Consider the following 13,343-nt stretch of genomic DNA (forward strand, 5'->3'; position numbering starts at 1 on the left):
AAGTGAGTCTTGGGATGGGTATCTAATTCTAGAAGCTGACAAATCACGCTTGTCCCCAAAAAATTCATCCATTAATCCAGTCCCATCTCTCCTAGTGTCTCAGACAGCATATAAAGAGTCATCCTTCCTGAGATGCTCTCAGGTGACAACTTTAAGCCAAGCTGTATAAGCTGCCCATTCATCAGAATGTCCTGTTGGAGGGACAAAAGATAGATAAGAGTCTGTGATGGACTACCAACCATGTCAGTGACCAATCAATGTTCTTGCTGTGTCAATATGTAATCTTGTACTAATGCTGTGAATCTATCTCTAGCCCATCGATCAGCCAACAATGATAAAGTTATTCTCATGTTCTGGAGATTCTTTCATGGTACAGTGACAAAGCCTGGAATAGTTTTGAAAGGATCTAATGATAATGACATGTAGTAGAGATATGTAATGACGAAAAATTTCTGAGAGATTAGCCATGACTGGCAGCAAAAACTATAAGAGTCTTTTATATACGTGCATAGTTGTCTGGTTATACTGAACTTTATAAAGAATATTCCAGTATTGACATGAGAAATGTAGGCAGTACTTCACAACAATTTATGCAAAGCTGCTCCATTTTCACCACTTGTGAATGGATTATGCATCATCAGGTATGAACCTGGTGTGGCGCCAAGATGTGCTTAAGCAGCACATATTTCAGTACCTTGGACAGACCAGTAGATATCTTCTTTTTTTTCTACAAAAATGCGTTCAGTACAGCAACTCCTTTCCAACATTTTCCTGTATGATATAGGATAGTACATCAGGGTATGGAAAACCATAGCTCCAACTTGCCATCAGTTATACCAAATGTTTTTAATAGTTCAACTTCATGGTCCATCAGGCATAAACCTGGTGTGGGGCCAAAATGATATCCAACTTACAGAACACCCACTGCAGTAAGCAGCTGCTTCTCAAGCCATTGATCTATTCTTTCATTAACGGGGAATCATCTGGCACACCGTGGTAAAGCTTTATTATGCCTTTAATTTTTCATATTCTTTTAGATGACTGTTTCACTTGAAGGCTCTCGGGTCATTTGCACTGCATAAATCTGTGCTGCCCACACCCACACACCAGATGGTGCCGCCCCTCCCGCCCAACAAGATGACGACAGAGTTCAGAAAGGAAGCAGTAATGGATTTTTACATGTTAGAAACAGAATGATTGTATGCCATGTCTGACAGCCTGATGCTATTGTTCAGAAGGACAAAACATCTAGCTTAACAAACTGTCAAGTCAATAGTCAATAGTGCTTCACTTGTTCAAAGGATAGCATTAGAAATCATATTATGCGTATATCTAAGATAATGCAAAAGCCAAGATAGATTTGTTTCAATAATTTTGCTATGCATGTCCAGTCAACAGAGGAAGTTAAAAAAGAAAGATACAGCACACATAGGAATAACCTTGCTTTCTTTCATCTTGAGCATTAGATTTGTTGTATTATGCCATGAATTTATTTCAATTGGCCCTGTGATATGTCCAGAACTTCACATAAAAAGCTGTTACCTTTTTATTTCGCAATCTAACTGAGACAGTGACATGCAATCTCTTTTGAATATCTCTATTGCCCCTTCCACAAAAGTTGGCACATGTCTCATTCCTCCCACTGATTTGAAGTGCCAGAGCAAAGGCCCTTCAGTCAGTCCTTTCATTGACAGAAAGTTGCAGGCGGCCAAGTCAGATTTCCAGCATGATTTCCTCCATATTGGAGTCCTGATTGCTCATCAGGAACCTTGTTTAGTTTGCCGTCCCCTAAACCTAAAAACTTGCCAGGGGCACTTGTACCAACACCAGCTAGATTATGCCCATCTATAACAATGATGCAGACAGGCATTCAATAAACCGCTCATGAGTGAGCCAGACCGGATCGATAGTGGACGCAGGACGGGTGGCTAACCTATGGAAATTGCGCCAACGATGAACTGTGCTGGAAATTCCAGCCTCGGTTCCAGCCCGGCAAAGTGCAAGGCCGCGGCAGTGAAATATCTTTCGCGGGGACATTGATTTGCCAGTGACAGCGCATTGGTTTGAATAATTCACAAGGCATTTACAGGCATTGTAGGGGATTGGGTACTTTCCAATCAACTAATGTTGAACTTAGAGCAGCATCAGGCGGTAGGCTTGGCGATAATTGTTTCACCCCCAACAGATCAATTTGTCACCTTGACGTTGCCGATACCCCCGATAAATGTGATACCCAGGCGGGCGCATCCCCAGATAACGCTGGGATTCCGACGGCAGCACTCCTTCCATCAGACGCCGTTCTGGAATGTTGGATGGTTCAATTCTACTGGAAGGCATCAGGCGGCTATTATCATGTTTACCCAGTGTTGACAGATGAGTGGGCAGGAGGGTATATGTAGTGTGTCGTTTTTCTGGGGAGTCATTCGGGCAGCAGGCACGGCGTGCGTCTGTACTGCAGGAGGGGAAGGCACGGAGGAGACAGGCACGACGTCTTACGGTCCTGAGGTATCTCTCCGCTCCTTCTTGGCACTTCTTATAGTAATCCAGGCATTGATGTAAGGTTGTTCTACAGAAGTAGGTGTGTGTTTATGATAACACCGGGACAAACGTTGCTAGTTGTCATTGATTCTGGGACGGGATGGTAGAATTTCTGGTAGGTTTTTCCTTACAGCGGCAGCCTAGGATGGCACCAGCCATTTATTTTCTAGCAGCAAGGCAATGGTGCTTTTTATAGATGAAGACAGTATGTTGTCCTTCACTCGGCCAGGATGTTGTCCTTCACTGCACACAAAAATGGAATTCCGATTGTAGTCTAAAAAGATACTGAATGAAAAGCTTATAGTGATGTAAATCATTGCATTGAAATTGTTGATTACAAAGCATTGACTGTCATTTCCTTATTTCCATCCTGCTTAGAAAAGTATGTCAACTGAAAGATAGACAGTAAATGGTAAGAATTTAGTAGAGATGACTTGATTCAAAGGACAGATGAGATGCTCCTTTCCATATTCAGCTTAGGAAATTTTGTCAACCCTGCAATTAATTGAAACATACAAGTGCATTAAGAAGGGTGTGCGTCGTGGCATACTTAATGAAAAGACTCATTATTGGATCTTGAATGACTTTTCCAAGGTGAGGTATTTGCATCACAAAAGGTTACAGCCTCATCCGCTATCATTAGCTGTAAATGTCATTCTGCCACGTTAGGCATTCCTCATGACTAGCTGATTTGGTCTGGTTTGGAAGCCCTCGAAAGCACCGTTTTTCCTTAAAGGGGCCCAAAGCAATATTAGGGCCCGGAAATAGGATTTTGAAAGTGAATTTATTTAGTCATTAATTTTCTATACATGATTAGTTCAAACGACACTATCATAATGTATAGCGACGTCTTTAATGCAAAAATATGACGTCCTTGTGATGTGAGAACTCACTGAAAATCATTGCTGAGTTTTTTGTAGGCTCGCAAAACTAAGGGGATCATCATATGGCACGTTTTTGTGAGGTTTTAAAATGCTCAAAGTATGAAGTTATTACGCAAATGAGAGTTGATTAATTGATATACATGTAAGAGCACTTCAATTGAATTACAGCAGCCATAGCTTTTTATGCATTTAGAATATCAATGATGTTCATTGCATCATGGTTGCATCTACAGTTTTGTCCTAGACATCTGTTGTCATTCTCTTTTGTTGTAAAAGATGGAAAAAAAAAGCAATCACGTAAAGATTTGGTACAGTCAGACAGAAAGCGGATGAAGTATTGTCCTGATTTTCATGACGTACTGTTGCATAGATTTATTTTCACACTCCTGTGCTCTGTGCCCGGCAAAGACACGGGAGCCCCACAACCGAGAGTAAGTTATGGCTGCATAGTAACAGCGTACTGAGTGTGATGTATTCCCTTGCTATGCCCGTGGCAACAACTGACCTTAAAATGACACGGAAAAGCATTAACAGGGTGTAAATGGAGACAGATCAGTCAAACGCATCAGGGATCTCCCCACTCGAGGTAAATTTTCAATTTCTTGAAGGTTTTTATGATATCAAAGGGCAGAAACAGTGGCTGTAATGAGCGGTTTAAGTGGACGGGGAACAGAGGTGTGCAATGGTGCCGTCGTATATTAAGCACAAAAAGGATTCCAAGGCCAACTGAGGACTGATCCATATTGAAAAGTGCTGCAGGATGTTGGTCTCTATCCCCCGTATCTGCTGCAGGTAAACTAGTGGCTGGGATAACGAGGACTTGAAGTCTTGTTACCAGGAAAGGGATCACTTTGCCGTCGCTCTAACACTGAGCCGTGGGCAAAGGCAACACATTTTACCACAAAACTTGGAAGAACTCAAATACCTTTCTGATCAACCCCTTGCATCGAAGTATCCTACACTGATTTGATACAGCATATTGGAGTGGGATACATAAGCCTTCAGGCAAATCAGCGGCTGTAATCCAAAGAACAAGAATGAATTGCATCATATCAGCTTTGTTTGCCAAAACAAAAACACAATAATTACTAAGAAACTCAACCAAAACATTTTGGCAGACAAACTTTCCTTAAATTGATTGGCCTTGTGTTAATCCTGTCTGTCGTTTCGAGGTTCCCACGACAGATTCAGGTAGGCATTGTATCACTGAGTGGTTGATATCAATAACACTGTGTGCCGATTGATCAGTTATTGAGCCACATGCATTATGTGCATGCCTGGCAGGTATTTATCAATGTACATGTTTGGGTCATGTACCAATGTGTATAGCTAAAGGTGCGACTGTCGCAATGATTAATGGGAGTAACCTTGTACTTGAAACGCTAAGAGGATATTCAACGGTAGTTTTGTCAGCTATTGAGCTGTGATATGCATGCCTGGTAGGTGCCTATGACTGCATCTTTGGGTCACATGCCTCTGTATATAGCTAGAGGTGCCTTAATGATTACCGGTAATAAAAACCAAGTTGAACTTCAAAGGCTAAGCACCTTGATGATGCATGCACAATGACTATGACTATGATTTGGGAGTAGTTTGTTTAGTCATAAAGCTATGATGTGCACTCCTGGAAGGTAATAGTACTTATGACTGTACATTTTTGGGTCACGTACATCTGTGACTGTATAGCTAAAGGTGCCAATGTCGTAATGATTGATAAGAACCACCTTGAACTTGAAGTCTTGCTAATCTTTTTGGCTGTCAGCAATGTACATGATGGATCTGAACTTGTTTTTGGGTTCCCACAGCAGAAACAGGTGTTGACAGCCACTCGAGAGAATATGGCAAGTCCACATGGTTTCATCAGTTCTGTTCTAGCCAAGCTTTCTTGGCCCTGCTCTTGGCCTCAGCGGCAGCCGTTCTTTCAGCTTTGAAAGTTGTGGCGCTCTTGTAGCTCAGCTGACGCCAGGTACTGCGATCGAAGCAGGGAGCTTCAAAGTTTGTGGGGTCAATGTGACCTTTCTTTAAGTAGTGTTTAAGGGTGTACTTGTTTCCCTTTATTGCCCACCCCTAGGCCGTGTCCCTTGATCCAGTTGCCCAAACAGGGTGGGAGCCGGTTGTCTGACGTCCGGACACAGTGACCAGTCCATCGTAGTGAACTTGTATTTGGGTTCCCACAACAGAAACAGGTACTAAGGCATTGTATAACTTGTGGTCATGCTAAATTCACCCCTCAGGTCTGACAGGCTGATATTTATAACTCTAACGATTTGGCAGTAGTTTTGTTAGTTATTGAGCTACAATGTGCATGCCTGGTAGGCACCTACATGTATGAGCCTGGTAGCTTATGAATGCATATATTTGGGTCACGTACTTCTGTCTATAGCTAAGGGTGCTAATGCCGGAATGATTAATAATAAATACCTTGAACTTCAAAGACTAGGTGCCTCGAAGGTCGAGGTGTTTTTTTCGTACTCCCTGCAGAAGACGGGCACCTCAGAGATCGATCAATGAATTACATTGCACATTCACGATGAATTGAGCTTGAACCAAGCATTACTGAGAAAAATCCATTTCAAGACCACAATGTAAAAATCAATGGACATCAATTTCTAGCTTGTCTCTTGTCCAGCATTTTGTTTATCCTGGAGTTTGGTCTGGGTTACGTGTCAAGCATCAAACTAAATTTGGCACAAAAAGTTTGCTCAATCATATTTCTGTTGTTCCTTTATCAATTTCATTGTTTTCTATATCATTTGAAAGCTTGTGTGTTTTCCTTTCCTATAATACCCAACTCATTATGATCTTAATCTTGTGGAACATGCCCCAGATATATCATTCTCCCTGTCAGTATTGCAATGCTTGAGTTGTTTTTTTTACACAATGGGAGGGTCGGCCATGTCCGTGACTTCCTGAGGTAGTGAATTCCAGTCCCTCACAGTTTTGACTACCTTTGTACATACATAATCTGGATAAGTGTAAGATTTATGTATATTGGCAACCCTATGCAGCTGAGGTTGGTGTCAAGGACACTGCGGTCACCGTCATGACATTACAGCATTGATCACATGTACAGTACATGTTTGACAGGCAGTTTGTCAGACTTTGTTGGACAGTGAGTCCACTGAAGTCCAGATTTTTCAACGAATAGATATACATGTATAGTGCTGTAAATTAAATGTGTTCAGACTGCCTAATGCATCTACTGCCATATATATCTCAAAGTCAGCGGCAATGCATTTGCCATTCAAGTTCTGTATCATTACAAATGAATCCATTCAGTTGCTGACTGAGAGCTACGAGAACGGTTTTCCTCCAACTCCTACTACAAGTCATGCTCCTATCAGTACCAATGCCCTTTCAGCAGTACATCACTGTCATTTGACTAGAAAAGCTTGTCTTCTTTCATGCCCTTCTGGCTACCCTCCAATCTTCCATGCTTGCATCTCTTTCCACCACATCAGTCATAAAGGATGCCGTGAACCATCCCTTTGAAGCATTACACATGAGCCTGTGAGATAAACTGACAGTAGAGGACAATGCCGACATTCGAGGGGCTGTGGAGAAACAGATTGCAGAACTCAAAGTGTTGCTTCAAGGTGGGTGCCCCGACTGGCATGTACTTTCAGAGTGGCATGGAGATATAACATGATTTATGTGTGTGTGTGTCAAGTAGGAGGACACAAGATGCAAAACTCAGCATCGGAGCATTAAACTGTGGCAGTTGATGTGCATGCGAGGGATACGGTATTAGAATCTACTGGAATATGTGTGCCATGGCTATGTCCCCCTCAGGGTTTCTGTACTTATATATATTAGTAGCAGAAGACATTATGATAGGTCAGGTAATTGTTGAACAGTGGAGTTCTAGCCTGATGATTATTGGAAAATGAGTGGAAAATGCTTGGGATATCCCAGTGTACAATCAAAAGGTAACCAACAGCTGGCAGGCTATCTTAGAATAGCATAAATCTAATCTTATCCAAAGATTTAAATTGCTTTCAAACTGCAGCAGGTGTCTGGTGTAGTTCCTGGCTGAATTTTAGATTACATCCTCCCAAGAAATACAGAAACTTTGCCTTAAGCATAAGAGCTGAAACCCAGGTACAAATTTCACAATGCCTTGAGACAGCAATTAGATTCTGATTGGGTGTCAATCAACAATGCATTCATGCTGAGCACATCTTTCTTGGTAGGCATTATTCAGCTAGTGGCCACTCTTTTCCTGCAGAATTTGTTAACAGTTCAAAATTGCTGTCCACATAGAAACTTCAATGCAGCACCACAAGCCTATTTCCTTCTGCATATTTTGTCCTTGAAAAGAGTCATCTTCCAAAACCGAGTTGTAAAGTGCAAGAACCTGTTAGTGCATCAACGTTATTGATGCGGCCACCCTTTTCCTGCAAAATTTGTTATCAGCCCAAAATTGCTGTCCAGCATATGGAAAATTCATTGCAGCACCATCACATTTTAGATTGTTCCCTGCATATCTTGTCCTTGAAAAGAGTCGTCTTCAAGAACTTAAAGTTGGAAAGTGCAAGAATCTGTTTCTAGGTTAGTGCGTCAACATTATTGATGTGCACACATGGCAGAACAGGAGATGCCATGCCTTGATAGGTGGAGGATAGATTGTTCTTCCATCGGGATTATTTTTTCCTTGAAAAGAGTCATCAGATTCATCAAGAACCGACTTGAAAAGGGCAAGAATCTGTTGGAAAGTTGAAGAATGTGTTTCTAGGTTAGTGCGTCAATGTTATTGATGTGCTCATGGCAGAACAGGAGATGCCATGCCTTGATAGGTGGAGGATAGATTGTTCTTCCATCAGGATTATTTTTTCCTTGAAAAGAGTCATCAAATTTGTCAAGAACCGAGTTGGAAAGGGCAAGAATCTGTTGGAAAGTGCAAGAATCTGTTTCTAGGTTAGTGCGTCAACGTTATTGATGTTCACATGGCAGAACAGGAGATGCCATGCCTTGATAGGTGGCGGATAGATCGTTCTTCCATCAGGATTGTTTATGTAATAGTGTGTGCTCAGCAGCAGGTCCCCTCCACTAACGAGCCCTTTGTACCAGTGGTCAGGGTCCAGTTCCTGATTGAACCAAATCATTGCACCTGCAGCACACAGAATACAAATGGGGCCATTAGGCATGTACAGATCAGTTCTTTGTCCCACAGCTGAGGTTATTGCCGGACATGGGCTGAACCTTGTATGCTTGGTCAGAGGTTGATCATGAAAGACTTTTTGGACAAGAGTCATGAACAGTCATATTACTTTTTCAAGAATCACAAGTGGCCAACGTATCTGTATCATTGTGTATAGCCAGTGTATCTGTCTCTTGGTGTAACATACTAGCTTTGTATTCATGCAGTGCGGCAGCAGCTGGTTATATAACTCTGAACAAGCTGTCACACTTACTCTTTGCATATGTATCTGCAAGTGTTCTTTAAAGCTATCTCATGAGGATACTGCACTTACTTTCTTAATTATCTACACAAGTCCTACCGGGGGCACCCATCCAGAATTCTACTTCGTTAAGAGTCGATAAATCTTTGTCTTTGAACTTTCCACACAAATCACATTCTCAACGTCTTGATGCACCTGCTAAAGAGAGCAATAGACATTTCTAACTTGCTTCAATGGCTGCAAAAAAAAAGCTTCCTGAAAAGTTTCTGGCAAAGAGTTATGCCAGTTTGCAGACTGACTGACACTAAGACAAAAATTACACAGTTGAGCCGGCAGCTGAATGAATAATTTATTGCCGTTCAGAGAGCCCCAAATACCTCCCCGTGTGCCCCCAATTAAACCTCCGTCTCAAGATATCATTTCTCACGGGGAGGTGCCGGCCTAGCTCTTCCTGCATCAGCAACTCCGCACAAAGGTCAAACTACTTCAAACATTGCCTGCATCACTAAGCATTTGGGACACTCCTTCCAAGTGTGAAAGTTATTGACGTTTTGATCAGGCGACAGGTCAGTGGTTATGTGAGGAATTAACCAAGAAGCAGATATGTTTATCATTCCTTTGTACATCGGGCCCGTAGTCGATCACAATGTCATTATGGAAAGTAATGGAAAATATGGTAAATCAACAAATAGATTCTAAATCAATAGTTGTATGACAGGATCACATAGAATCAAACCAATGTAGGAATTAGTCATAGAACCGAATGATTTAAAAGATGAAATATACAAATCTTTATTCTGGTGTACAATGTGTTGGAGAATAGGTACATTTTAGATTTGTCTGAAATACTGAACCAGGTTTAGTACTACATGTAGTAGCAGCCTCTACCCATGTAATTTTTGTGGTTTTCTCACGGCTAATTATCATCATCATCATCATAATAAGGAATGATCAACCTCTCTGGGGTACTAGACAATGTGACTACAAATGTAGCTGTGTGGCCTTAGTCTGAACTCTGTAGAACCTATGGCAGTTGTTTTTCGTTTCTGTTGCTTCTTTTAACAAAGCTGTACCAGTGAAACTCAGAAAAGTTACTTTTTACCTTGATATTCATACTTCAGAAGTCATGCACCTTTCCAATAAGTGAACATCTTATGAAGTGCAACAAATGCGGATGAGCCAGGATGCTGTGAGGCATGATAAAGAGGCTGCGTCCCAGTAGACGGGCTTCAAAGCAGGGACCGTCGTCTTTCACCCCGGCGTATCCATGATTCATGCTCGTCGTGAAAGGTTTGCATCAACATTTGGCCTCGGCTTCAATTAGTTTCCAAGCATGGTTGCTTCAAGTGATCGGCATACAAGCCAAATCTGTTGGCACTATTGCGGATGTTCCAGAAGTGAGCTTCAGAGATTGAAACAAGAATTCTTGAAAAAAGCAGCCTTTCAACATGCATGTTTGATTTACGACATCAAAAGAACTGCTACTGGAGTGTGGGTAAGTGGATTTGGGGCCCTGTAGGGAATAACCTCAAACTACTGCAGGGGAGGAAAAACTTTGCGTTTGTCAGGCACATATATGTAGACTATTTCCATCCTAGGCCATGTTTTCAGTTATCATGGAAGCTCATCTGTGTTGGTAGTAATCTCCGGGCCATACCGTTTCACTGGACAAAGTCAGAATACTGGACACTGAACAGGACTACATGTACTTTATGAGAGGTATAAAAGAGGCCATGTACATCAGGGCACTCCAGGCATCACTCAACAGAGACAGTGGGCGTTATAAACTTCCTGGCACGTTTGACCAATTGCTGACATCAAATATCCGTAAAGACACGTGTCAATAAAGGCACGTGTCTGTAACTGTCACTACTTTACGTTCGGCAGTGATTATTGATCCTGAAGAAGGCGACAGTGGTTGTTGAAAGTTTGATCCGTGAATACAGTACCGTTAGTGTTGGAAGAACGTTTAGCGCTAGCACTGTATCATGTTTTCAGTTTTCTGTCAATTTTTGGATATGGTAAACCAACTAGATATGAAATATTTGATTGGAGGGTGATGATGCTTTTTAATCAATGACATAGTTTTAGCTTAAGAGTTAGACTGTGTATACGTCTATCAACTCTTTTACGCCTTTGTTTGTTTGTTCAGGCCCTTGTAGTGCATTAATTTCTGAAGCAAAGTTGGACTGTAATTTCCAACAATAAATTTTCAACCTTTTTCAACCTACATATATCTGGGCCTTACAACCGTCCCACAACAAGGACAGGGAATGCCATAGACATTTAATCCACTTGCATGCACAGAGTCACATATTCTATCTGCATGTAACATAATGTAGCATAACCATTAATTTGCTCATTCCTCAACAGCAACTGGAATTGGACTGTCAATGATTTGGGTCCAACTTTTGTGTTGGAAATTACAGTTCATGTTTGCTGCAGAATAGTCTGTGCCCTTTTCACATAATGACAGGCCACTCTTTATCAGACCATGTCACTTGGTGTGTTCTGCATTGTCAGCCTGATGCCCTATACCATTGTGCTGATATTTGGCTGCTGTCAGCTATGTGAACCCTGATGCAGTGTTTTCAATTGACAGGAATATTAATGTTGTGTGAATGCCAAGTCAGAAGCAAGAAGCTGTGGATGATGATATAGGGTCCCAGGGGACACATCAAAGTCAGGCGGCATCCCTCATTTCAAATAATTCACCACTCTTCTATGACTACGGAGGCTTCAGCTGAACTGCCCACTCATATCAATTCTACCGGCAGCTATGCTTCTTAGGCATTCTCTATTGCAGGAAACCATCATGCGTACCTTAAAGTGCCAAAAGTTTAGAAAATATTTTCCATGGGGAGTCCAAAGCTGTGGCTACTGTTACTAAGAGTTCTGGAAGAATGACTGGAACTCATCAAAAAAGTCTTGTGGAGTCAAAATCGTATTCCATCAAACACTTTTTCCATCAAATTTGCATTAAAGTTGCAAAAGTAAAGAAAATTATTTCTCTAGGGAGTGACACATGTAGCCAAGACTGTGGTCTACTATTAGTGAGAGTGCAGGATTAAGTTAACATAGACAAATGTGTGGAATCAGAGTCATATTCCATGAAAGTGACATTCCATCAAAAGCGCATTAAAGTAGCAAAAGTAAAGAAAATATTTTCTCTAGTAAAGGGAGTGACACTTTTAGCCAAGACTGAGGCTATCTATTACTCGGAGTGCAGCCAGAATGACAACATTTTGACTCCACAACACTTGTCTATGTTAAGTTAAGCTCATGTTGTGGAGTCAAAGTCGTATTGCCAAACGGTTCCTCTAGGTCTGAAACTAATACGTCAACTGTTCATGGGGGTAGTTTTACCGTCTGTTGTGTTAAGTTGGAACATTCTAATGTGTGCGGTGAGTTGATTCTTGTGTGCAAATAAGAGAAAAAAAGTCATACACTGAACATTGCCATCTGGACTTATTTCTTATGCATTGGTGGAGACTGGGACATACTGTACACAGTGCAACTCATGGTATAGGCATGATTAATACATGACTTGTATGATGTATTATCTGCACATGATTGTTTGCACCAGTGGTCAAAGCACTATACCATGCGATACAGCTTAAACATTAATGGCAAGAAATGTACACTGCCACCCATGCATTGCCTTCATCATACCCATAGTCCCTCTTCTCTGATGAGCCCTTTGATATGGTAGCCAGCTTTGATAATGAGAAATATCAAATTCAAACCGTAGAGAAAAAAATCTAATATGAGCCGTGATTTACCGAGGGTTTATCTTTAAACCACATCTGAACCATCAATATTTATGTGGTAAGACGAGACCGTTACACAAGGGCTCCCAACCCTGGGTCCTCATTGGAGAGATGAGTAGAGTCCTGCATAATTTAAAAGGACCGAGGAAACCAGCGATAGATGTAGGCAGTGGAGGAATCCATGATTAGGTTCTGTCATCTCACCTTCAGAGGTGACAATGTTCCACCTTGGAATCATTATGCTAATTATCCATTAATGAAAGTTAGACATCCAGGTAATAAGATACACAAGATAACAGATACTCAAGGAACTGGATAGATTTGGAAACGGTCAGACTTTATCTTTTGTCAGTGGCACTGTAGGAATCCATGATTAGGTCCTGTCATCTCACCTTCAGAGGTGACAATGTTCCACCTTGGAACTATGCTAATCATACATCCAGGTAATAAGATACACAAGGTAACAGATACTCAAGGAACTGGATAGATTAACGGTCAGTGACACTGACTGAAAGGCAGTGGATGCTACCTGAAATGTCTGACCGTTTCCAAATCTATCCAGTTACTTTCTTGAGTAACAGATACTTTTAACCTTGCAAATGCTAATCATAAATGCTGTGTAAGTGTTGAACTACACTGTGTTCATTCCAACAAATGTGATCATTTTGTGGTAATTTGCAGGTGTGAATTCTGTTTTTGAGACATGTGAAGTATAACACAAGTTAGATGTATGACTGGGAAAATTGGAT

At 41.4% G+C, this 13,343-nt stretch overlaps 1 protein-coding gene across 5 annotated transcripts in view; it reads left to right on the forward strand.

The window, feature by feature from the left end:
- The window catches only part of LOC136436224 (uncharacterized), a 113,467-nt gene that overhangs the window by 41,483 nt on the left and 58,641 nt on the right, over positions 1–13,343 (forward strand). For 2 of the 5 annotated variants that reach the window (XM_066430019.1, XM_066430021.1), the window contains exon 1: positions 2,225–2,505. The exons of the other annotated variants lie outside the window; for them this stretch is intronic. The gene's annotated coding sequence lies outside the window, so the exon portion shown is untranslated. Of the gene's footprint in view, positions 1–2,224; positions 2,506–13,343 lie in introns of those variants that run through there. 5 annotated transcript variants of the gene reach the window in all.

This window comes from Branchiostoma lanceolatum, chromosome 6 (genome assembly GCF_035083965.1).
Source record: "Branchiostoma lanceolatum isolate klBraLanc5 chromosome 6, klBraLanc5.hap2, whole genome shotgun sequence".
NCBI lineage: Eukaryota > Metazoa > Chordata > Leptocardii > Amphioxiformes > Branchiostomatidae > Branchiostoma > Branchiostoma lanceolatum.